Source organism: Pristis pectinata, chromosome 2, assembly GCF_009764475.1.
Source record: "Pristis pectinata isolate sPriPec2 chromosome 2, sPriPec2.1.pri, whole genome shotgun sequence".
NCBI classification, from domain to species: domain Eukaryota; kingdom Metazoa; phylum Chordata; class Chondrichthyes; order Rhinopristiformes; family Pristidae; genus Pristis; species Pristis pectinata.
The window spans coordinates 46,300,746-46,327,998 of NC_067406.1; the positions used below are offsets into that span (position 1 = coordinate 46,300,746).

Genomic DNA, 27,253 nt, shown 5'->3' on the forward strand with positions numbered 1-27,253 from the left:
TGTTCATAATTTCAGCTTCCAGATAGTGCTAACTATGCTGTTTATTTATTGCTTTATTCCACATCCATAAGGCCAAATTTCTGAGCAGCTTGCACCATATGAAGAAATGCCTGCATTTCCTAATGGAGAGGTGATCATTGCTTGCAGCTGCTGATGGAGGTCATTGCAAAGTTATGGAAACCTGAAGGAGGACTGGGCAGAGCACAAGAGAGAATGCACACCCTGGTTTTCAGACACAATTCTAGATGCCTGGGTGGGTGTGGTGCATAAATAGATATAGGTTCTCTATCCTAGAAGGTCTCAAAAGCCCTCCAGGTCCACAGTGAGGTAGTAAGAAAAATGGTCACATTTGGTGTGAACATTAGGAGTGAAGCCCCGAGAACATAAATGTAGTACCACCAGAAATTTAATAACATTACACATGTGATCAAGATAAGCTTTACACACTGCTCCATGCAATATAACTTCACCAAAATTCCCTCCCAACAAACAAGTATCCAAAGAACAGCTTCACAAACTCTCCACTACTCCAAGCCTCATATGGTCATCTTGCACTTGAACACATTATCATGGCAGGGATATCACCTGGACATGTTGTAATGTGTTTACTAACATATTTCCCTCCCCCTTGTAGATGACAACACAAAACTAGGAGTAGTGGAAGCATGATACCTGTGGAAAATAATCCTTTATCCATTAGTAACAGTTGCCTTGAGGACAGACCACTGACAATGACAGGGTGCAGCCATCTTAATTTGTGCTCAACCTCAAAAGGCGTAAATTGGGAAAAGCAATATAAAGATATCAAATGATGCTCTACCATCCAAACCACAGGTTACATTTGCAAACTCTTAACATACACTATTTTTTATTTTTTAAAGAATTTTCCCAGTTCTTATATGGGCATCTAAAGTGACTTGAATATTTTCTCCTTATATACACATCACAAAATACCATGTTAGTCAATACTCAATCCTTAACCCATTATACTGCTCCAAGAAATGAAAGGCTAATTACATCAATTAAAATGATGGCACAACACCTTGAAGCAACTGTGTCTATCATGGCGGACTGCTGAAATATGGATCTGTGGTCAAGAATTACCACATATCTCATAGTTAAGATTATTTTTCAGACTTTAATATCAAAAATCATCTAATTTACTTAAATTATGGATGTAAATTCTAAAAAAATATGTCTAGAAGAATTAAAGGTGAATTGTAAGCAAGGTCATTTATTGACTGTGTCATGCATCTACTAGCTATGCTGATAACATCATTGGCATTGGTTTCCAGTAGTCAGTATGTCAAAAATTAAAAAGGTCGCTGTGATGAGTTCACATGGCTTCACTTCCAGAGAGACAAGCCAATTGGGAAATTTCTGTAAAAATCAAAAAAATAAAAGTTTTGAATTCCAATAATAACATACAGGATCACTACACAAGCCTTTGAGATGTATTTCCAAAGAACTTCAATCCTTTGAAACATATTCCTTACAATATGATATTAATCCTTGGTAAATGACCTTCCTTTCATATGATTTTCTGACCTGGAGCAAGAAAATAAGCTATTTATGATCATTTATTTATTCTTTATATATTATTATTTATAATTATTTAACCTGATTTCTGTTCATACCTACAATTTTATTATTTACTCATTGGACAGTTGTTGTAGTTTGAGGATTTATTTCGCTTCTAAATACATACAACTATAGGAAAGAAAAAAGACATAGATTTTTTGAACACCTACATATGTACATCCTGAGAATTTCACACCTAAGTAATTACTTTTTGAAAAATACTTCAGTATCAAATGAAACACAACTGCAAGTATCAATTAAGGTCAACATGACTGTTGTAGAAAAAGTATTTGCCAAGAACAACAGCTTCTAATTGAACCATGGAATCTTCTACATTCATCTGAACAGGCAGACAAAGACTTGGTTTAACTTTTTTTAATTATTCACATGGGATGTAGGCATCAATGGCTAGGACAGCATTTTTTGCCCATCCCTAATTGAACATAAGAATATGGTGGCGAGTCACTTCAGTGTGTGATTGTGTTTCAGTTGGCCTTGGGGAGCCTATGACTTTGGTTTTAACACTGGATGAGATTAATAATATGGTGGTGGTGGTGGAGGAGTGACACAATAAGCCACAAGCCCACAGAGTTATACTGTACCCAACTGGAATCACTGCATGTTCAGCAAGTGGCTGAGGGATTGGGAACATGGGTGACTGGAGATCTCTGATGATGTCCCTGTAAAAGTGAGATCAGTCTTGGTCAAGCTTAGAAAAGGATAGTCTCAGGTTTCGCTGCCTGGCCCAGAAAAATATTCCTCCACCTAAGACATTTGTATAGAATAGTAAAAATAATGCACAACAAAACAACTGTAACATTGTGATCAATCATATATTAAAGGAAAGAATTAAAACAACTACATCTCTTATATAAGACTTTCAATATTAAAATTTTACCTTGAGTATGCTGGGTTTTTATTGTAAATACATAATGAATACAATAGTTTTATAGTAAACTCATTCAGCACTCACAAGATGGCAAGCATGTGAAATAAAAAAATCTTCAATACAATAGTTCAATGAAGGCATATTGTAGAGGCACAATAGAGAAATAGTCTTATTTAGTACATGCCTACCTACCTTGGACCCTCAGATGATGACAATAGGTACCCAGGTGGAAAATGTGACTTTCCCTCACACTTACCTTGATAAGCATAAAAGGCAAGAGAAAATTTCTGATATCTTTGGCTCCAGGAAATATTTTTCCATGTAAATATATTAACACTGAGAAACAATTTGTTGACTGTGGCTGGCTTTGTACCTCCTGTAACATTTGATTATCGTTTGGTATTTGATACTGATGTTTTTTCTCTCTTATCACTGTATCATAAATTTTGTGTAAAGTTTCACACACATACGTGGTATCAGTTTACTGTTTTGTCCCAGACAAAATTCAAGAGACTTGTCTCTGCTTGATGTGGTACCCATGAACCTATGCACAAAAAATCCTCATTGCTGATTAAACTATAGATATCAGTGAAATGGGCCAGTGAATCGGGTATCATGTTAACATTGCTGAATACACCTGTCAGTTCTCTCTTTTGTTGATGCAGTTGTATAAGAAATGGCTGGTGACACTTTGGATACAAATCAGTTTTTTTTAATCTTCTACTTGGCAGCTGCAAATATAATTGCAAATAATATAGAGATCATCTCTAGCTTTAATAAATACATACATGTTTTTCTCGATCTCTTCTTTACATACCCCTCCCTATTTGAAATACCTGGATAATATATCAGGTGAGTTCAAAGTCTTGCTGTGTTCTGATACTGTGGATTTATATTTCCAACTCTTTAGTGGTGTAATGTTAAAAGGATAGTATAAGATATCCAATGTTCCAACCCATGTGATGTTACTCAGAATCTTAGCTCACTTACAAAGTAGATTCAATACACCGCAGTGACTCATTTAAATCATTTTTGCTACTTGGTTTCCATACTCTTAGAAACACTAAGAACTAGGTTACAGTTGGAGTATGAAGGGCAAAAAACCAATGCTGTATATTTTCCTTAAACAGGCATAAATATTTCAAAGGCACTGGTTTCTTCTGTGCATAATTAGAAACAAAGCCTTTCAATACCTTTCCATTGGTTAAATCAGTAATAGGAGTGGAAGTATACCATGTGCCCTGTGCTAAACTCCTCCCTTTCTATTGGTCACTACGGTTGTATCTTTTTAATCACAATTTCCTACCTTTTCTCTGTAACCTTTAAACATATTTTCTAAGTGCATTTAGAGCACCTAAACACACAATTGATTCAGAACATTTACCTTTGATCCAAAAATAAGCAGTAATTTCAATTGATTCAATTAATGTCAATTGAAAGGAAAATCAAGCAAAATGTAAAGCTGGTGACCAATCTGAAACCGGCCATTTAGATTTTCTGACAAAGTTGTACATTTGACACTAAATCTTTTTGGGTGGTGCATTCCAAATCTACATAATGCTTTTGTGACGAGATTTCTTCTGGATTTTCTTTTAGGTTGAATTCTCAAATTGTGGAGTTGATAACATGGTCCTGGCATGGTATTGAAAGTGTAGGTTATCTTAGGGACTTTGCCCAAACATTTGACGCCAGGCATCATGCAAGGACAGCTTATCTGAATGTTCCGTTGTCACTTATTTAGAATGTAGCATGTTGAGTTCATTGTATAGGTCAAGGATAAACTATCAAGTATCAACAACTGAAATAAAAAGATCTTGCATTTAGATGGTGCTTTTCGCAAATTCAATGTGCCTATCTCTACGTTTCAATAATGAAACAAAATAACAGAAAATGTGGGATATAGTCGGCAGATCAAAGAGCATATCTCAGATCAATGATGATTGGCAGAACTAGAGCAAATTACCAATGTAGTTAGTTATAAAAAATGAAGAGATTGGGAAGGGAAAGAGGGAAGGAAAGAACAAAAGGAAGAGTCTTTATTAAGGTTAAATTAAATAAGATATAAATGACAAAAAAATTATGGTACAAGACAGAAGGGGATATCAATGGGCAAATAAAGAAACAAAAGATGGTCGTAGATGTGGTATAATTGGCAGCGGAATTATTATCAACAGCTGATGTTTGCAAAACAAAGGGGGGTAGTTGTTATTATCTGGAATTGTTAGACTCACTTTTGAAACTGGAGAACTGTAGAGTGCTTTATGAAAACATAAGCCATTCTTCCATGAACTTTTATTGAGCTTATTTGGAACAGTGGAGATCCACAAATACCAATCAGGGTGGGAGTAGGTGTAAAGTTAAAATAAAAGGAACTGGAGGCTTGGCATCATGCTTGTGGACTCATCGAAGGTATTCCACAAAACAACCACAAAGGCACCTTAGTCTCTCCAATGCGGGTTTCACAGCACGAGAATTATTTTATTTCAGATATCTAGCCTCTGCAGGATTCTGTTGAAGTATATTTGTTGTTTATCATTTTAAACCATGGCAGCTAACTTGCACCCAGTAGCGTGCCATAAACAGCAACCACAGTAACTCCCTGTAGTCAAGAATGACCATTTATAAAGGTTTTTTTTTGATGCATCCCTAAGTGATTGAGGGATTTGATCTTAGTTATGCAGACTCATTGGCAGATGTTACAGATAATGCTGGAAGACAGGATTAGGCCAAGAGACAGTTGTTGGTCTTTTTCCTCTGGTGCTTAAAAGTGACCATGGCAAAATATTTTCCTCAAAGGTGGTCATTCATCCTCTGACAAATCTTTGTCAGAAAATCTTTTTCTGGAACTTCAATCACCCAGTGTGTGACACCGATGCCACATCTCTTAATTCTTGTCTTAAGGGTATCTTCAAAGTATTTTTTTCTTTCTCAGTTCCTTTCTTCATTGATGAGTTGGGTGTACTGTAATTACCTTGGTAGGTGTGCATCAGGGATGCATATACATTGCCGCCTTCACCTCAAGTGAAGATGGACATTCAAGGATTTAAGATATTAAAAAAGCCCCAGCCTATCCAGTCTCTCCTTATAACTCAAGTCTTCCAGTCCTGGTAACATTCTCTTTTCTGCACTCTTTCTAGTTTATTTGTGACCAACAAAAAGTATTATAAGTAGAGCAATGCATTAAATTGAGACCCTGGGTCTTGACCTTTTTTCTTTTAATTTTGTTTTTAATTTGCCAAAGAAGAAAACAAGGAATAATGATCCTTTGTCAGATTTTTTGTGACTCCCTATAGCTGGGTGATCAGAATTGCACATAATATTCCAAGTGTGGTCTCACCAATGATTTGTAAAATTGCAGTATGACTTCCCAGCTCCTGTACTCAATGCTCTGACCTATGAAGGCAAGCATGCCAAATGCCTTCTTCACCACCCTGTCTGTGTTTCAACATTTAAATTATAATACTCAGATTGTCCAATTAGCAACAGGGAATTTGCTTCAAGTAGTTTGAGAGGTGAACATATTAGAGGATTTAACTTAGTGGTTGAGGATTCCACTTGTCACTCAGTTGCTTTAGCATCAAGCTGCTTTTATTAAATAGCAAAAAACAAGCTGATGGAGGAATTCTTATTTCTTTCTGTGGGTGCATATAAAATAAACCTATCGGATTGTCCTTATGCATTCCTGCTGTCCAATCAAGTATTCTAATTTGTCTTGGGATAAGCTACATGCTTTACTCTGTCCATTGAAGATGTGCATGACATGGGGATCTGACAACAGGATTAAAGAAACCTAATGTCTCACTGGATGTTTGCCAGAATTATATAATAGTTTGTAAGGATTGGAAAAATATTGTTTCAAGATATTTGGAGATAAGTGGACTATCTGGAAGAAGTATCCTTATGGGATTAATAAATTGGAAAAGACCAGCAGAACAATAAATTGCAAAAAATCTGAGAAAGGAGCATTATTTATTGTCTTCTTCTTTGGCAAATTAAAAGAAAAAAGGTCAAGATCCAGAGTCTCAATTTAATGCATTGCTCTACTTATAATACCTTTTGTTGGTTACCAGCACTAGCAAATAACATGTAATGTTTAGATTATACTTAAGCCAATATTTATAATGTCTTCATTAATGCGTATTAATACCAACCACATCAGCAGAATTTGGATGTACAGTTCTGGGATCAGTGTATTTGTTTATATTGGAGCAGAGTCTTCTCTTGTCCGAGGTTTGCTGATATTCTGTGCAGTGGACCATGCTGTTACCTGCAGCCAGGCTGGAGTGTAGTCTTTACTGGGAGCCCAGGTTAACCTTGCACCAGTTCAACAGAAGGATTTCCTTGTCTGATTGCTGAGAAATATGGGGAAGTTTATACTGATAACAACATCTATCATACAGAAGCTCTGTGACCGGAGCTCTACTGAATTGAAATATAAACAGAAAATGCTGGAAATATTCAGCAGGTCAGGCCACATCTGTGGGAAGAGAAACAGAGACAATGCCTCATGTGAAAGACCCTTCATTTCTTTGCTGATACAGTCCGACATGCCGAATATTCACAGTATTTTCAGTTTTTATATTAGATTTCCAGCACCTGCAGTTTTTTTTTTGATTTTCATCAATTGAGCTAAACAACCTCCACTTGGGAATTTGAGACAAAGGGAAAAAGCGTGAAACACTCACCAGGTCAGGAAGTATCTATGGAGACAGAAAGAAAGTTAACATTTTGGATTGATTACCTTTCAGCAGAAACTAGAAAACGTTGCAGAGAAGGAAAGAACAAAGGAAATTATTATGATAGTTTGGAGACTGAGAGACTGAATGATACAAGTGAAGGCTTGTGAATTGCACCTGATCTGTCTGAAGGTGTAAATAGAAGGAGATGAATGAGGACAGAGGAGAGAGGGAAAGACAACAGTGGAACCATTTATTTAAGAAGTGCTGCAAAGACAAGCCAGGGAACTACAGGCCAGTAAGCCTAACATCAGTGGAGGGAAAGCTACAGAAGGGGATTCTGAGAGACAGGATCTATCTGCATTTCGAAAAGCAAGGACTGATTATGGATACACAAGAGACTGTAGATGCTGGAATCTGGAGCAACAACTAAGACATTGGAGAAACTCAGCTGGTCAGGCAGCATTTGTGGGGGGGAAATGGACAGTCGACATTTCAGGTTGAGACCCTTCACCTGGACTGATTAGGGATAGTCAGCAATGGCATTGCACATGGGAAATTGAGTCTCATGAATTGAGTTTTTTGAAGAGGTGACCCAGAAGATTGATGAGGTCAGGTTGGTAGATATTGTCCACATGGACATAGTAAGGCCTTTAACAAGGTCCCGCATGGTAGCTTGGTCCAGAGGATTGCATGGGAGCCAGGGTTAGCTAGCCAATTGGGCACAAAATTGGCTTGGTGGTAGGAGTCAGAGGGTAGTAGTGAAAGGTTGTTTTTCAGATTGGAGGCCTGTGACCAGTGCTGGGTCCACTGGTGTTTGTCATCTATATTAATCTTTTCAATGAGAATGTAAGTGGCATTGATAGTAAATTTGTGGTATGGTGGAGGTGAAGAAGGTTAAGTAAGATTACAACAAGATTACAACAAGATTTAGATCAGTTGGGAAAGTGGACCAAGGAATGGCTGATGGAATTTAATGGAGGCAAGTGCAAAGTGTTGCATTTTGGGAAATTAGGGCAGGGCATACACAGTAAATGGCCCAAGACTGTTCACTGTCAATAACAACACTACTTTTCTTGTAATCTGTAAATGTACTCATTATACCTCTGCATTTATATGTAAGTTTTTAATACATATAACAAACAGCATTGGTCCCATCACTGATCCCTGTGGTACACTGCTGATCACAGGCTTCCAATCACAAAACCAACCTGCCACTTTCACCCTGTGTTTCCTATTACCAAGACAATTTTGGATCTGATTTGTCAACTTGCCTTGTATTCCATGGGCTCTAATCTTTTGGACCAGCCTTCCATGTGGGATCTCGTCAAAGGTCTTACATGTAAACCACAAAAACCACACTGACCTCATCAATATATTGAGTTCAAAAGAACTCATTGAAATTAATCAAACAGGATCTCCCACCAACAAATTCATGCTGACTATCCCTGGTCAATCCCTGCCTTTCAAAGTGTAGATTAATTATGTCCTTTAGATTTGTTTCCAATAGTTTTCCTACCACTGACATTTGACTAACTTCTCGTCATGCCCTGGGGATTTATCCACTTTTAAGACCACTAAGACATAATATACGTACATCTTCCTTTTAAATCTTAAGGTGCTCTAGAAATTCTCTGTCCCAACTGAAATCTCCAACTACAATGTATTTGTGTTCGGTGAATACAAATGAAAAGTATTCATTTAAGACCTTCTCTGAATCCACATACAAATTGCCCCTTTGGTCCCTAACGGGTCCTATTCTTTCCCGGTTACCCTCTTGCTCTTAGTGTACTTGTAGAATGCTTTAGGATTTCCCTTGCCAACACACTGATGCAATCACGAAGAAGGCATGCCAGCAGCTCTACTTCATTAGGAGTATGAGGAGATTTGGTATGTCACCAAGGACTCCTACAAATTTCTATAGATGTATGGTGGAGAGCATTCTGACTGGTTGCATCATAGCCTTATATGGAGCCTCCAATGCACAGGATCACAAGAGGCTGCAGAGGGTTATAGAATCAACCAGCTCCATAATGGGCACAACCCTCCCCACCATTGAGGAAATCTTCAAGAGGTGGTGCCTCAAGTAGGTGGCATCCATCATTAAGGACCCTCACCATCCGGACCCACCCTCTTCTCATTACTACCATCAGAGAGGAGGTACAGGAGCCTGAGGACCCAAACTCAATGATTTAGGAACAGCTTCTTCCCCTCTGCCATCAGATTTCTGAACAATCCATGAACCCATGAACACTAACTCATTATTCCTTTTTTTTCTCCTCGCACTATTTATTTATTTATTTTTGTGATTTATATATTTTTACGTCTTTGCACTGTACTGCTGCCACAAAACAACAAATTTCACGTCATATGTCAGTGATAATAAATCTGATTCTGATTCTGATCTGCCAGTGATATTTCATGGCCCTCTTTGCACTTCTGATTTCCTTTTCTAAGCATTCTCTTACATTCTCCAAAGGGCCCACCCCATTTTCAGTGCTCTATACCTACCAAATGCTTTCCCTTTTTTTCTTTATCTAACCCTGATATCCCTTGACATCCAAGATTACCTACACCTTTATGAATCAGATCCAAAATTGGCCCTGAACTCTCATTACTTTCATCAAATTTTACATATAACATTTCTATCCTTGATCAGTTGAAATTACAATATTGATTTCAAATTTTAAACACTGAATGAAGAAAGAAAACCCCTTTGCCATTTTGCCTATAGCTACTCTATTCAACATAAAATCTAGAGGCCCGAAGAAGTAAAATCAAGAGAATCAAGAGAATGGTTTATTGTTTATCCCGACTCACATGATAGAAACAAATAAATACATTTCACTGGCACCACAAAGGAATAAATTTGCAACACAACTGTAGACAACTCCACCCAATAAGCTGTAATTAGTTAAGTACAACCAGGTGATTATGACGCAGGTGAATGAACCGCCTGACAGCAGTCTGAAAACTTAGAGCTCATCAGACATCAGAAGAGAACAAGTTAAGTATTTTCATTAACTTTCTCTAATTAATTCTTGCAGTCTGGAGGATCACAAACACTCATCCCAGGTCTATTCTTGCCTCTTCTTCCCAGTATTGCCACCAGCAAAAGACCTTCCCTGCTTGTTTCAATGGGAGATGGTGCTGCATTATTCAGTGAGTTTTCCGTTAAGATGGCACAGACATCACACGTATGTTTGATAGGGATTTTTTGATCTAAAAGTATCTTGAAGCCATAATGATGTGGTCACATAATTTCTTTTCTCAGTGGAGTTCTGCACAGACAATTTACTTTAATTTCCATTCACTGTTGTACTCACATTCACTCCATTACAAGTATTTTCATCTTATACATTTTCCATTTGAAGTCTTAATCCTGCTAATGAACATAAACATTAGGGTACCCAGTTCAGTATAAAAAGGTGCCAATCATTACTTTTTTTATTATTAAAGACCAAATTGATCCACATAGGGTAGCTAAGTGTTGAGTAGCAATTAAACTACACATATCCTAACTCCCCAATCCATTTTTTTTGTTTCACATGAAGTTACTTATCTTCCCAAATTCCTGTTTAAACTTAACATTATGAGCCCTGGTGAAACAGGGTACTCTGAGATCAAACTGTTTCTGAAACACACATACCTGTCAGATGACAGCGAACACATTTTTATGGCTCGTTATTCCATCCCCAGTTGTAAATATGTTTTTCATTTCAGTGTTATGAGTAATGTTTCAATCATTAGGAGTTGAGCTAGAAACCAGAAATTCTTAGCTCACAGATTCACTTTTGGCAGCAGTGAACATTCTGAGTTCCAGCAGTTTTCATCCTGCTGTCAGTGAAATCACTTACCTAAATGACTCATAACCACAAAATAGTATGTAACAATAGTAACATATATAGATGGAATTGTCTATTTTTATAGCATTAATCTAATCTTCAATGTCTGTGGAATGCATTTTGCCTAGTTTCATACTAGACCTTAGAAACCAAATGAACGGTTTACAGTGTTGTCATATTTGAATCCTCATTGGTATGCATAATTAGGGAAGACAAAATAACCAATTTCAAGACTTATATATAAATAATTCAAAGTTGACCCTGGGGTTGCTTGTAGCGTTTTGGAGCGAGGTGGTGGAGTCCTGTCTTAAAAAGGAAACAAGTAAAACTTTTACTTTGAAAGAGTTTGGGGGGGGTGCAGGGGAGACACTCTGATATATAAATTTTATTTATTGAAGACTTTGGGCGAAAAGATATTTTTTTCTTTCCTGGGTTTCTGATTGGTGGCTTGCCCTTCCATCCTCCAGTTTTTGGAAGCAACAAACATTTTTTTCATTGTTATGTATTATGTAGCAAGCCACGATGTTTCTGGAGTCTCTTGCTTTCTGTCAAAATTCTGATCTACCACACTTTCGTTAATCATATAGGGGTGCTTGTTTCTGTCAGACATAAGCTTAGTCTCATCATTAATTAATTATCCTGATATATGACTTTAAGTTATCAGAGGTGGTATAGTAGGTTGCTGTAGAATAGAAGTGTAATGGCAGTATTCTGGGTAACAGGTTTCAACATGCAGGCATCACATACTTGCTGGTCATGGAAAAATTTAATCCCTTCCTAATAATGAAATTGTTGAGGTTGTTGTGTGAAATTTTCAAGCTTTCATTTTTAGCCAATTGCTCCCTGCACCTGCATGGCTGCAGAATTGGATTACTCACTCTTTCTTTGATTTGCAACTTTGAACATTATACAAATGTGTGCTTTTGCTTGGCCAATGTGGCAAATGTCACCTGGACTGAGGAAAAATTATTTAGTGAGGGATACTTGCATTATTGTGCTCCTCTTTGAAGTTGGGGTAATTTGTTAATAGTCTGCAGAGTGAAGAAGAACCTGCTAAAACATGGATGAACAGAATAAGTGTACAAATTTTATTTATATTGCACCTTCTAAGATCTCAGAATTTTCCAAAATCCTCTATAGCCAATCAGATCATCTATAGAGCATGTCAGGACCAGGATCTTGGATGCACAACCCTCCAGTACAATAAACCATGTGAAGTGGATAGCGATGATTGGAAACAAACTTCTTGTGTAATTTTTCAAACAGTGTCTGTGCTTACATTTCTCCTTCTTCATTACTTATGAAGAGGCAGTTATCTATTTTCAAAATTGAGGATTTTCCACTTCACCAGGCAAATTGTTTTGTGAATTTTCAAAACAGAAAGGAACATAATTTGTTACCTCAGACAATTTATAAAAGTTGCAGCAATGTAGAAACATTTTTGTCCTCAGTACCACGTGCCTTAAAAAAAGGTAGAAAAAGCAATAGACTGTAGGGCCCTTCAAGATTGTTCTGCCATTCAATAAGATCATGGTTAATTCTTTGCCTTCAGGCCTTTTCCCTGGATCCTTTGATTTTCTTCATGTCCAAAAATCTATCTAATACTGTTTTGAATATACTAAATGACTCAACATCTACATTCCTTAAGAACAGGGAATTCCAAAAGTTTACACCCCTCGTGTGCAAAAAAAAAATCCTCATCTTAGTCCTCAGATCCCTCTTCACATGACCATAACCCCCTCACTCAAACTTTCCAATCTGAGGAAAAAGCCTCTCAAAATACCTTGTCAATCCATTTTAAGATTTTCTATGTCTCAATAAAGACATCTTTAATTCTTCTATCTAAATATGCAACTGGCAAATCTACTGGAGTAAAATTTTGATAGCTACCTTTTATGCATGCACCATAAAATTGTATTCCTTTTACTGTCTTAAAATGCCCGAAAGTGAACATTTTTCAATGTGTAATCACAATCCCAAGGCTTTGTAAAATCTTTACTTCTTTAACATTTATGCAAAAATATCAAAAACTAGATTTTACTTTTTCGTATAAATCTTCTACATTGAAAATCTCCCAGAGCAAAGGATGGTAAAGGGAATATAATGCTGCTATAACTAAAATAGTTCATCCTTTTGAAATATACCTTTAGTACTTCATAGATGTGGCCAAGTTACTTCTTGATATATTATTTTCACAAGCTTTCTTCAGACGGCTAGAAATCTGCAGGTGCTATTTGGTTTACATGATCTGATCTTCATGTGCTTTCATGTGGTAGTAGATTAGAACAAAAAAAACCCTGCAATACATCTATTCATCCCTTCAGGTGCTAGATGAACAGGCAGTCAAGTTCTCATTTTAATGTGTTGTGGAATCTGCTCCTAAATTCTGGGCCAGGCAAACTTTGAAAGCAGTCTTTTATGAAGAAACCAAAAGAAAATTGGGGGTTTTCCAGATTTAATGTAATTCAACTTGTTTAGGCACCATACTTTTGCAGATCTACTCCTCCCTGTCATTCTTAATTTAATTGAATGATTTGTGCTTGAAAGTAATTAAATTCTCTAAAAAAAAAAGTTGCTTCCATCAGAATATCAAAAGCCCATATTTAAAATAAATGAAATGTTAAATTGAAATGGAACTTGTAATCATTCATTGTGCTTTTCATGGTCATCTTACATTGTTATTATTACTTAAACTTAGTTTAAATCATCCACTTATTCTTGATCATAGGCTGAATACAACCCAGAACTATACTGTAACTTTCCACTGGCCCTTTGCTCTGTATTTAGCACAACATTCATGCACCACTGATATTTTCAACCATGTCATTATCTCCACCTCTGATGAATTCACCAGTAAAATCATTCCTCTCCCCTATCCTAACCCTTTCCCTAATATGGAGTTCATTGATATTCTTGGAACATTGATGAATGTATATGGCAGACAACTGGCATCATTTTCTCTCTGATCTCCATGCATACCCTCTGGGCTTGACGTGTCCATGAGATCCACCTCCTCTCTCTTGATCTATTCCTACTAAACTTCTGACCTTTCAACTTCCCTTCCTAGTTCCCAGGGTATCCGATATTGTTAACTTTTCTCTCTCCTCAGGTATTTTCCCACACTGCTTCAAGTTTGCTGTCGTCAACATACCCCACCAGAAAGAACTCGCTTCTCTGTCCTAAAAAACCTGCACACCAAGCTCTTCTTTCCAAAGTCCTAATATCTCCTTACATGGCTGACTATCAAATGTTGTTTGATAACATTCATATGAAGTGCCTTGGGATGTTTCGTGTTAAAGGTGTATAAATACAAGTTATTGCTGTTGTGGTTCCATTACTTGAAAGAAACCTATAATTGAAGGCAGTTGTGAATGACCAGGAGATCAATACAGCTGGGGGAAAAGGAGCCAGTCTAGGGCACAGTTAAGTAAAGCTGAGCATAGATTTTCTTTTTGGCATCATACACAAAAACTATGCTACCAGAGAGTTAATTGAACAATTAATTGGACATCATTATCAGGGCTCTTGACCTCACAATCTACCTCGTTATGACCTTGTATCTTATTGTCTACCTGCACTGCACTTTCTCTGTAACTGTAACACTTTATTTTGCACTCTATTATTGTTTTACCTTGTACTGCCTCAATGCACTGTTGTAATGAATTGATCTGCAAGACAAGTTTTCACTGTACCTTGGTACATGTGATAATAAATCAATCTACCAATTTACCAATTAACTTGCACTTCTTACAATTCTGGTCACCTCACTATAGGAAGGATGCTGAGGCTTCAGAGAGGGTGCAGAGGAAGTTTACTAGGATGCTGCCTGGATTAGAGGGCATGTGCTATCAGAAGAGGCTGGAGAAACTTGGGCTCTTTTCTCTGGAGCGGCGGAGGCTGAGGGGTGATCTGTTGGAAGTGTATAAAATTATGAGGGGCATAGATAGGGTGGACAAGCAATATCTTTTTCCCATTATTGAGTGATCCAATACCAGAGGCCATGCATTTAAGGTGGGAGGAGATAGGTTCAGAGGAGACATGAGGGGTACGTTTTTTACTCAGAGGGTGGTGGATGCCTGGAATCCATTGCCTGATAGGGTGGTGGAGGCACTTTCATTGGGGGCTTTTAAGAGAGGCTTGGATGGGCACATGAATGAGAGGAAAATAGAGGGATATGGGCATTCTGTAGGTAGGAGGGATGTCGGCACAACATTGTGGGCCGAAGGGCCTGTTCTGTGCTGTACTGTTCGATGTTCTATGTTCTTAATAATCTGTCAAAGACAGCAAATGTAAATACTTTGGCAGGTATGGAAAACCTGATGAGAATACACTAACAATAGTGCACTGCGTGCATTAAATATTTCAGTAGTTCACTGTTGGGGTCTTACAGTGAACAGGACATTAGCAGCTGCAGCCATTCTCTGACTTTTTAAATCTCTTACCCTTTCATGTATCCATTTATGATTGTCTTCTTGTCATTATTTTTCATGTCAACATTCTCATAAATCTTTCATTTGAAGGAGTTAAAAATGACCGAAGTTTGAAAGGAAAGTGAGGATAATGTGACAAAAGGCGTTGAATTTCTTTCATATTGCTGGAAAACATGAGTGGCAGGGAAATGCCAGCAGATAACCATGGTCTAATGTGATATGGAAAAGAGTCAAAAGGGCTACTTGACATACTAGCTGAAGAAATCAGAGTTCTTGCAGTTGTGGCAAGTTGATTGAAAATAGAAGGCGGCTTGAAACCAACCTTATGTATATCTGTGGATTTAAATGTGTAGACATCCCAAAAGTGAGGCAAATGAAAAATAATTGGATTAATTATAATGACTTAGATTTTAGGGCAGGAATAATGATTAACTAATTGGCTTTCTCTGTCATTACAATACAAAACTGGCAACCTTGGGACTTCCATAAGTACATTGAGTGTTTTGAATCTTTGGAACTTTTTTCCCTAAAGGCCATTGGAAGCAGAGACGTTGAATATTCTTAAGACGGAGGTAGATAGATTCTTGATAAAAACAAGGGTGAAAGGTTACTAGGGTAGGTGGAAGTACAGAATTGAGGTTACAGTCAGATCGCCATGATGTTATTGAATGTCAGAGCAGGTTTGAGGGGCCAAGTGGCCGCTTCTTACTCCTGATTCGTGTTTGTTTGCTTGTATGTTGTACACGGAAATCCTAAAGCTGCTATCCTTTGTACACAGCACCGCTTGTAGTCATCACATTCAAGGGGAATCTCTTGAGTTAAGTTGAGTTTAAGGTATTTAAGAACAGGTCTTGGTTTACAACATAATAACAACCTTTGTTGCATGAGGTTTAGGTAGCATCTAAATGGCTCACCAAACCATTATTACTGGTTAGTAAACTTCATGACCCAAATAATCAATTATATGCACATTTCATAATGTGAAGGACATTAAATATATTAAAATATTTATTTGTGATATTTTACTTTCTATCTTAAAATTATATGTGTATGTGGTTATCTTTAATTAGTGCTATGTAAAATGGTTTAAAAATAATTAAAAATTCTGCCTTTTATTTCCTGCTGTTTTGTTTGTGATTTTTTAAAATTGTGTGTTCATCTGGCTTGATAAGACTTCATAGCTACTAGATGCCAGAAATCCCATGCTTAACACCAATAAGCATTGGAAATAGGTAAGTCCTTGCCACAGTAATTGATAGATTTTTAAGGAGAGCTTCCTTCACCTTCTCTTGTTGCTTCAGTGGAAATATAAAGACAGGTCCAACAGATGGACCTGTTGTTTATATCTCCACTGAAGCATCAAGAGAATCAATTAGTTAGACCTCACAACTAGTCAGGTTAGAGTACACATTCTTCAGTACTTGTATCAGTTTTCAGGTAACCCCCACGTTACAACCTTTCAGGTAACAGAAATTTGCCCTTACAGTATTCATAAAATCATTACCCAAAAATTGGAGATATGGAATGAAATTTGATCTCATGGCATTTATATGGAAAAAAAAGTAAATAACGCACGCACAGATGATGCGGCTTAGCATTGTGGAAAATCACGATACGGCCCATTTTTCTAGGAACACAGCCCCTCGCGTGATGCAGGGCCGCCTGTACATATTTCCCCCTTCTCATCCCAATAATACTGTGAATGATCAAGTGTAGGTGTTTATAGCAGCTTTCTGCTTAACCATGATAATCACTGCCAGTCTTCCACTTTAGGGTGAGCAGAGAAAGGGAAGAGCAGAATAATAGAAGATGAAGCATGATTCAATAATTCATTTGCAGACACCATCTCAGATAGTAGTGGTATACAAATAGATGCAAAGGACAGATCTGCACAGCAATATGCACCAAGAATATTGGTGCGCTGAACCAAAAGCAAAGGTAATTGGAAGGGCTATGAAGCAACCAGTGGGACAACTTGCACGTACATTCTACTGATGACTTTGGTGGTCCAGACAATAAAAACCTGATGGCTGTGAACAAGAGATTTCTGGGAAGATTCTGTTGTCATTTGCATTTAATTTCAATATAGAAGGGAACCATTTCCACCCATCAAGACTATGCCAGTTCACAAAGCAATCCTATTCCCCACTAATTTTCACCGTAACCTATTCTCTTCACATTCCCAAAACTTTGCCCAGATTAAACCAATTGACCTATCAATCGACATATTTTTGGGGATAGGGGAGGAAATCAGAGTCCCAGGGAGAAGCTTACTTGGTCACAGGGAGAACATGCAAACTCCACACAGAAAACATAAAAGGTTAGGATTGAACCTAGATTGAACTGTGAAGCAGCAGCTGTACCAGCTGTGCCATTGTGCTACTGGGATAATTCAGTTCTTTGATGCAACCATCAAATTAGTCCAACTGTTCCCACAGTCTAAATGAGCTGTAAACTTAAGTGTTTAGAATGTTGTTACACCTGAGTTTCACAAGTAATCTTTTCCAAACAACATATAATTCACAAGAATATTATATTTTGTGTCTAGCAGTTTAAAAATATGCTAGTCATCCTTTGATGCTATTCCCTTATGGAGTAGAGGAAATACAGATTGACAAGTTAGAGATTCCCCTATGACCACAGCTACAAGTGCTTCCTTTCAACATTTCATGCTTTTATTTCTTTACTTCAAAAATATGGTGGAACCAGTAATGGTTCAGCTGATTTTTTTTTCCATTCAAATGCAAACATATTTGTTGCTTCTTGAATATCAAGTTCAAAAGCCTGATACTATTTTTACTCCAGTGGTACAAGTCATGGCATGAGAATAATACCTCCTATCACATTTCAGCCAGTACTCAACAGTATTACACCATTCAAATCAGGTGATACAACTATCTACAAACTAATCAATTCACCACCTGTGTTAATCCTTTGCTTTGATGATGATGTTGAATCTAAGGTATTTTCAATGTTCAAAGAATTACTTTCACGCAAGCAAGAAACCAGACATTGGCTTTTGAGGGTATTGCAGAATGAATCACTAAGCAATCTGATCCCATTCTATAAAGGAATTCAGTGTTGTTCATACAGCATATTTATTTGCTGTTTCTTAACGAATATATTTTTGAGCCATTTATTCACTGTTCCAAGTACCATAAAAGTAGGTGAAACAGTGCAAATAAGGGCATAAACATACTCAAACAGAGACAAATTATAATGGTTTATAGACCTGAGCAAATGTCAGCAGATGAATGTATCATCACCATTGTGAAAGCATCAGCCACATTCACCCTCACCTGCAATGTGTTTGATAAAAATCATATAGTGTTAGATGAGGCTCAAGAAACTTGCTAAAGAGAAATTTTCCACCAGCTTTTTGATCCTTCTTTGTCATGCAAAGGTGATCCTTTAATACTTAACGGTAGGTTCCTTTTAGTGATGGTAATAAGAATTGAAAGCTAAAGACTTATCCCTAACAAATTTAATTAGCTTTTAGTCTAAAAAATCAACTTCTTTGATGTTGCATGACTGCATCTTGCTGTTAGCTGAATTCAGCAGATGTTCATAATAGAGAGATATGTTCAAAATGCTGAGCATTATAAATACTGTAATTTATTCCATTATTTGCTGGAACAGTTCCCACCATCCTGTTTAAGGTTGTATTTCTTTCAGTAAAATACAAAAGCAAATTATCCTTTATATGTCGCTTTTGTTTTCTTTATGATGTTGACAACGTAGCCAAGAAAAATTGGCAAAATTGTAGATGGATAATTCTCTCATAAATTGAGACATTGCCTGTGAATTGCATGAAGAACAGTAACCACCACAGAAAATCATGGGAACAAAGCACTGCAGTCAATAGCAGCAGGAAAGCCAATGCTGAGAAGGAGATAGATGCCAAACAGTTGAGAAGCAGCACAGGAGTACATGTTTTGGTGCTAGGTCCACAACAAGAGCTAGCAATTTGGGTTCAATTTCCTTGTTGTTTGCTTGTATCGGTTAATATTTCTTTCAAGTAGTTATCTAATTCCCCTTAAGTGCTGTAGTTGACATGGCTTCATTAGCGAACAATACATAGCTTTATTAATCATTGTGAATAAAATATTCCAACCTCCTCCTTGCTTGTCAATTTAGCAAGGTGGAAATAATTACTATTTCAAGGACATTCTCCTTAATGTTCACTACTCTGATTTTAAGTTTTTTCATCAGCCTGGACTTTGCATTGGAGGAGGAAATCTGTCCTACAGAGCCTCTGGTGGCTGTTTGTAAAAGTTATCCAATTAGTCCCACCTTATTGGTCTTTTCTAATTGCTCTGCATATTTCTCTTTTTCAATTCATTTTTAGATTGTTATTCAATCTGTTTCCATTACTTTTTCAGATGTTAACAACTTGTTGATTAAGAATGTCTTTTCATTTCTCTTCTAGTTATTTTATTAATTATTTTGTTTCTGTGTCATTGGATTACTGACCTTCCTTTCTGTGGAAAACATTTCTTCCTACCTACTTTAACAAAACCTGTCACATTTTGAACATCTCTATTAAATTTAACTATAATTTTCTCTGCTGTCAGAAAGGAATCCCAATTTCTTTAGGCCCACTACTTCTAATTGAACTTATTCATCTCTGTTTCCATGCAATTAAATCTTGATGATAGAGAGGATTTATCGTCGAAAACTCATCTTGGGGTGAAATAGGATGACATTTTGAATTGTCTCATCAGCCTTTGGCCCACCAGTGGGATGCTTAGTCTTCCCAATATTTAAATAGATGTATTGGTATTGGTTTATTATTGTCACTTGTACCGAGGTACAGTGAAAAACTTGCCTTGCACACCATTCGTACAGATCAATTCATTACACAGTGCAGATACATTGAATTAGTACAGAGTGCATTGAGGTAGTACAGGTAAAAACAATAACAGAATTCAGAGTAGAGTGTCACAGTACAGGGAAGTACAGTGCAGGTAGACAATAAGGTGCAAGGTCATAACAAGATAGATTGTGAGGTCAAGAGTCCATCTCATCGTATAAGGGAATCGTTCAATAGTCTTATCACAGTGGGAAAGAAGCTGTCCTTGAGCCTGGTGGTATGTGCCCTCAGGCTCCTGTATCTTCTGCCTGATGGGAGAGGAGAGAAGAGAGAATGACCTGGGGGGGTGGGTGTTTCACCAAGGCAGTTAGAGGTATAGACAGAGTCCATGGAGGGGAGGCTAGTTTCTGTGATGCGCTGGGCTGTGTCCACAACTCTCTGCAGTTTCTTGCGGCCCTGGGCAGAGCAGTTGCCATTCCAAGCTGTGATGCATCCAGATAGGATGCTTTCGATGTGCATCGATAAAAATAGATCATATTGTACTAGAAATCTGCTAGCACCATGGTAAGGGAAGGTGAAGAGGTTAGCATACATTTGGGAGCACAAAAAGAATTACTGGTCTGAGACCAGGAAGAGTAGGCATTGCAGGTTAATTGCCAGCTTTGAGAAATGCAGCTGAGGTCAGGTTCACTCATTTTTATGACAAAGAGAAAGATTGGAGGAAGATGTTGTGTTTATTGTGACAAGTCCCACATGATTTTATTTGTGACTTTGATAAGGACCACTTAAATATGAGGGCAAGGACAGGAACTTGGGTGAAGGGGTTCAAACATGGAATTATGACATGGAATAATATATTTTGGAAGTGATAATATTCGAGAACTCTAGGGAGGAAAGAATGGTTGGGAATGGTGGAGTAGTTTGAAAGGATAGGGCAAGGGGATATGGGGGAAAAGGTGGGCAAAATAAAAACAGAAACTGCTAGAAATAGCCACCTGGAAGCATTGCTGGGGGAGAAACAGAATCGATAGCTTGGATTTTGCGAGGAACTGCTGGCACAAGCCTACGTAAATATCTTAAAGTCAAAATAACCGCAGATACCAGAAATCTGAAATAAAAACAGAAATACTGGAAGAACCCTGGAGGTCAGAAACAGTTCTCAGGCCTAAAACATTAACTCTGTTTCTCTTTCCATAGGTGCTGCCTGAGTGTTTCCAGCATTTTCTGTTTTATATCTGATGCAAGATTCAGGCATACGATTTGAATGTGGAGGTCCCGAAATGGCTGGATACTCTTTGACAGCCTCTCTTCAGATTGCACTCTGACATCAAAATCATCATGGTGTTTGGAAAAACAGGAAATAGCTGCAGTGATTCTCAAGAAGAATTGGTCACATGGACTGAACTGACATTAGAAACTAAAATGGAATTAGTGTAATTGGATCCTTGATGATCAGTGAGGTCTCAATGGGCAGAAGTGCCAGTTTCCATGCTGTATGACTTTGTGAATCTGTATCTCTATGACTCTATAACCAAAACCAGGTTAGATTAGACCTGGCATATCGATAGCTGTCAAGATGGATATTAGGTACTTGATTTTTTTCTTTAATGAATTGAGTTCTACTTATTTTAAGTGTTTTGCTTATTTTCACTTATGCCCAGTTGAAAAAAAAATTAGCAATGTTTATTGGGACTTTTTTTTTATTTTCATGTGTTTAGTAACAATCTCAGTTGGCCAAGTGTGAGATATTAAGAGGAGAGGAGTGTTGGCAGCAGTTTTGAGGGTGTGGGCCCCTGTAAGCCCATAAGGGCGGCAATCATTTATAACATGAGCTAACATGTGGGTCAGAAAGGGAAGTTGGGTGGCCAACAGGTGGGAGTAGGCTCAATAGAGTAGGTCACATTAGGAGGGATGAAGGAAGATAGGAGAGAAATTAGATGAAGATGCGAGTTCAGGGCTAGGTAGAAAAACCTTGCAATAAGTTTGCATTGTCCTTTATTTCTTCAGATGTGGCCTGACCTTTTCATATCCATCATTTTCTGTTCTTCATTTTTCCATGATTTTCAATATTTTTTTCATTTTATAACTAAATGGTAACATTTCTACACATCTGCCAAACAAGTGTTTTCTATAAACATGAAAGGAAAAAGATCAACCCATAACAATCCTAGGTAGATGAGATTGGAAGAGGTAAGTAGGTGGAGAGAGTTTCAATATGACATACCTGGTGATGAAAGCTCAGAATTAAGTCAACCTTCTGAGAGATAATTGATAATCCAATACTCTGTACCAGGGAAACCACATTATTTCAGGGCACTGTTAGTTATTGACTAGCCAGCCGGGGTCACAAATGAAACCTGAAGGCATATGCTAATGTTTGAGATTCTTCCCATTTGGCTCCAGTCTGAAATATTTAGACTTTGATTCTGACCAGCTCCAGACATGTTTCAGTATTTTGCATGCCGTTTCAGTCTCATCCAGATTTTTCTTTCTACATTAATTAGACATCGGAGTGAATGGGGTGTGTTTGAAAACAAGTTTTATATGTCTTTGTATCTATTTCATAACATTGATCATCATCAAGGATAGGACTAACAAGCTGCCAGATCTTGAGGAGGGTTTGACACTAAAAATCAAAAACATAAAATTCAAGAAAATCTGAAAGTGACTGACATGTTTTATTGTGCCCAACCTTTTTCCAATTGAGCTTATTGATATTGAAGAATTTCTGCTGACACCAACATTTCTTAGTACAATTCCACTCATTTTAACAGTTCTTCCTTCATTATTGGCTCCTGGTCTGGTGCCACTGATCTTGTTCTTTTTTTTCTCATACATGTAAATGAGAGCTCTCTGATTATCCCAACAGGTCACTAAGTAAGCAATCAGTTTGGTGTTTTGCTTGATCGCACATGCCACTACACTGCAGCATGGTCCTAGTTGAGCAAGTAATAGGAAGCGGTTTTGATTTTGATGGTAGAGTCCCTGCAGCTTCCTATTAATGTTTCACAGCTTTATGTTTTAGTCCTGCTGTCCTGTGATCCAGGTAGGTGAGATGTAGACTTACTTTGCATGCTGTATTGGGCAAACAGAGGTCTGAACGATGTAGCTTTACTTGGAGATTTACAGATGTGGTGACGGGGTTGTGTGTATGGCATTTTCTTAGGTGGTCAAAGCAAAGCAAAGAAGGCTCAATAACATATTTACTGGAGATCTATTTCAAGGAATGAAAACTAAGTAATGACAAGAAATTTCATAATATGCATTTATCTGCATACTTTTTATATATTAAACTATATAACAAAGGTGTTAAAATAGAAAGAGCTGGAAATACAGGTTCCTCACTAGCTTATGAACTCCCGACTAATATAGAGCCCATACATACGAACGAGTGTTTGGGAAGCCGGTGGGATGGATTTGCTGGTGGATGCAGAGCTGCAGGCATCTCTTGCAGCGTGGGAACTCGGGTTATGAACAGTTCACAGGAATGGAACCCTGTCATAACCTGGGGAGGACCTGTATTCAGCAATTCAGGAAGAGCTGTTTCAGATGGGTGGCTGTTCATCTGACACAAGGAGGTCTCAAAGGGATACAGATAGGTTAAGTGAGTTGGCAAAGATCCGGTAAATGGAAGATAATGTGGGAAAATGTGAAATTGTCTATATTGGCGGGAAAATAAAAAATGTATCTTATCTATATGGTGAGAGTTTGCAGAGTTCTGAGGTTTGGAGTGAGCTGGGTAACATAGTACATGATTCACGAAAGGCTGGATGCAGGTACTAGTAATTAGAAAATTAACAGAATATTTTGATTATTGATAAGGGAATTGAATACAAAAGTAGGGAGATTATGCTTCAGCTTTATATTATAAACGGGGTCACTGATCTAATGGTAATAGTGAAGCTGCATGTCTAATTTCATTGGGATATTACCAAGCAGCATTATGCCATAAAATTCTGTGTTGATAAAACGAGAAATTTACACATAAAAATTTGAATTTGCTTAACAATATTCTTTGGTTTCATTCATTTATATCACGATGCTAACAAATCTTTTAAAACATTCAGTTCACTGTGTTTATAAACCATTTGTTGCTTCTGTTGCATGTGGAGAAGGTGGATTCATCACCACCTTCTTATGAGCAGTTAGGGATGGGTAATTAATGCTGGCCTTGCCTGCAGCAACCACCTCCAAAACTTGAATAAAATTAAAAGCTCCCATTCATTGACATCGTCTGGCATTATTTACATCAAAGGATTAGCCAGAGTTGAGCTTAGACTGAAAAAGCATTTTACGTCTAGCTACTTTGACCTTGGCAATGAAGGGCAGAATCCTAAAATATGACCAAAGATTATGTGAACGTAATAAGTGGAAGCAGGAACTAAGCATCTGGTGGCTGGAACCTGCTGTGCTATTAAATATTATGACTAATCCTATACCTCAACACTTTTTAGCTCAATCTCTGTAACTTTATTCTGAAAATTCAATAATTCTCTGACAGAAGGTGTCATTGACAGTCCATTCAAGCAGTGCTTACTTAACATGACTAGACTCCAGAGCTTCTCACAGCCTTGGTTCAAACATGGACCAAAGAGCTGCAATCTAGAGGTGAGATGAGAGTGATTGCCTTAGACATTAAGGTAGCATTTGACTGAGTGTGGCATCAAGAGATCCTGTTAAAACTGACTCAATTGATTAGAGTCAAACCTTGTACAAAGGAAGGTGGATGTGCTTATTGGAGGTCAATCATGCCACTCCAGGACATAATTGCAGGACATCATAAGATCCTTGGCCCAATGATCTTCATCTCCTTTATCAATAACATTCTTTCCATCATTAGGTCTGAAGGGAGGATGTTTGCTGAATATTAGAATGCATAATGATCAGCAAACATCCTCCCTTCTACCACATAGAACACTATATAAAGCAGTTGGTTGAATGCTGCAGTTCCTAAAATAATAACAATCAATAGTACATATTTCTTACCAGCTCAGGACCTCCTGATTCAATTTCTATTGCTAAATCAGGAATGCACATCACGTACTTTGATGATGTCATCATGTACTTGAAACATAATGGAGAAGTGACATCCATGCTCAGGTGAACCACAACAGGATGCACCTGGTCCAATTTCCCAGTAGACAGGTCTTCTGTCAGAAATGAGAGCAAGCATTTCAAAACATGCATAAAACTTTTTTTTTGCCTGATGCACAGGAATATAAGAAGCTGCAGAGAGTGCAGAGAGTGGTGGACTTAGCCCAATACATCCCTCCCCACCATCGGTAGTATCTACTGGAGCTGCTGTCTCAAGAGGCAACATCCATCATCTAAGATCCCCACCATCCAGGCCATGCCATCTTCTCACAGCTATGATTGGGCAGGAAGTACAGAAGCCTAAAGTCCCACACCACCAGATTTAAGAACAGCTACTTCCCTTCAACCATCAGTTCCTGAACCAACCTGCATAACCCTAATCACTACCTCAGTATAGCAACACTTGGACCAATTTGCATTACAATGGACTTTGTTTTTTTTGTTCTAATTGTGTTCTTTCTTGTATAATTTTGTATTTATATTGTTAATTAATGTTTTTCTTGTGAATGTTGTATATCTGATACTATGTGCCTGTGATGCTGCTGCAACTAAGTTTTTCATTGCAACTGTGCATACATGTACTTGTGCATATGACAAAAAACTCAACTTTGACTTTATGCATATAAAATAAATGCAATGTTTTAATTTTCTAATTCATTTTCTAGGCTTGTATTATTTATTGTGACTGTGGGGTCTTTGGTGCTGTTATTTGCCTCGGCAAGTAACAGAAGTGCAGCTACCTATAACATGTCCTTTACTGAAGGGAGTCAATTTACAACAAAAGCAGTAGCTGGTATAACAAAGTATCAAAATTCATACTACATGTTACACTCAGTTATACATTACACAACTCCCCCTTTCAAAAAAAAATCATGCAAACCATCATGTATCTACATACATTTAATTATGTTATCACTTAATTGTTTACTGGAGCGAGTCACATTAATTGAGGGATTGTGGCTTTAAAAGGATCATGGTCTTGGATAGAATAGAAATCCAGAATTCACTCAGACTGCAAGGTGATCCAAACAGACCACCGGTCAGATGATAAGATTTCTTTATTAGTCACATGTAAACGAAACACACAGCGAAATGCATCCTTTGCGTAGACTGTTCTGGGGGTAGCCCGCAAGTGTCGCCACGCTTCGGGCGCCAACATAGCATGTCCACAACTTCCTAACCCGTACGCCTTTGGAATGTGGGAGAAAACCAGAGCACCCAGAGGAAACCCAAGCAAACTCCTTACAGACAGCGACTGGAGTTGAACCTGGGTCGCTGGCACTGTAATAGCATTATGTTAACCGCTACTCAGGTACATTGTATATGGTGAGAGATTAGGAATAGTTGATGTTCAAAGTGACCTGAATGTCCTTGCACTTATGTTCCTGAAAGCTAACATGAAGGTGTACCAGGTAATTGGCAAGGTAAATTGTACATTGGGCCTTAGTGCAAGAGGATTTCAGTATAAGAGTAGGGAAGTCTTACTACTGTTGTATAGACCTTGGTAAGATGTCCTGCCAGGCTACAATGACAGCCCTAGATGATCTCCTGCAACTGCTCCTCCCCATCCCTGACACATGGCTCCTCCCTCTTGTCACGTCTCTCACTTACAATGCCTCTTTCAGGAAATCGTGGAGCTATCTCCCTCTCTCCTGCATCTTCTCTCTCCTCTATGGCAGTCATAATACACATTGCTGTTGTCTGGCTGCCACGGGGAATGTGCCTTCAGGTGTTGTCTTTTTCTTATTGCTGTACTGCAAAGTATCTGCAGCTGTACTGAATTGAATGTGACCTTGTCAGGAAAGATATAGGCTGCACCTTAAAGATTCTCTCTGGATCTAAAACAGCCTAATACTGTTTCAAATCTGTCTCTGACCAATTTCATAGTTTTTTTTGAGAAGGATCTGATTTGACACTAACACTGA

General features: G+C 37.8%; 1 long non-coding RNA gene across 1 annotated transcript in view; it reads right to left on the minus strand.

Annotated features, from left to right (window-relative positions):
* Positions 1-1,227: 1,227 nt before the first annotated feature.
* LOC127584416 (uncharacterized) overlaps positions 1,228-27,253 on the minus strand; it is a 37,319-nt gene continuing 11,293 nt past the window's right edge. Inside the window, exons 2-3 of the long non-coding RNA XR_007958382.1 lie at positions 25,221-25,384; positions 1,228-1,380 (exon numbers count right to left, since the gene is read on the minus strand). This is a non-coding gene — a long non-coding RNA (uncharacterized LOC127584416). The remainder of the gene's footprint in view (positions 1,381-25,220; positions 25,385-27,253) is intronic.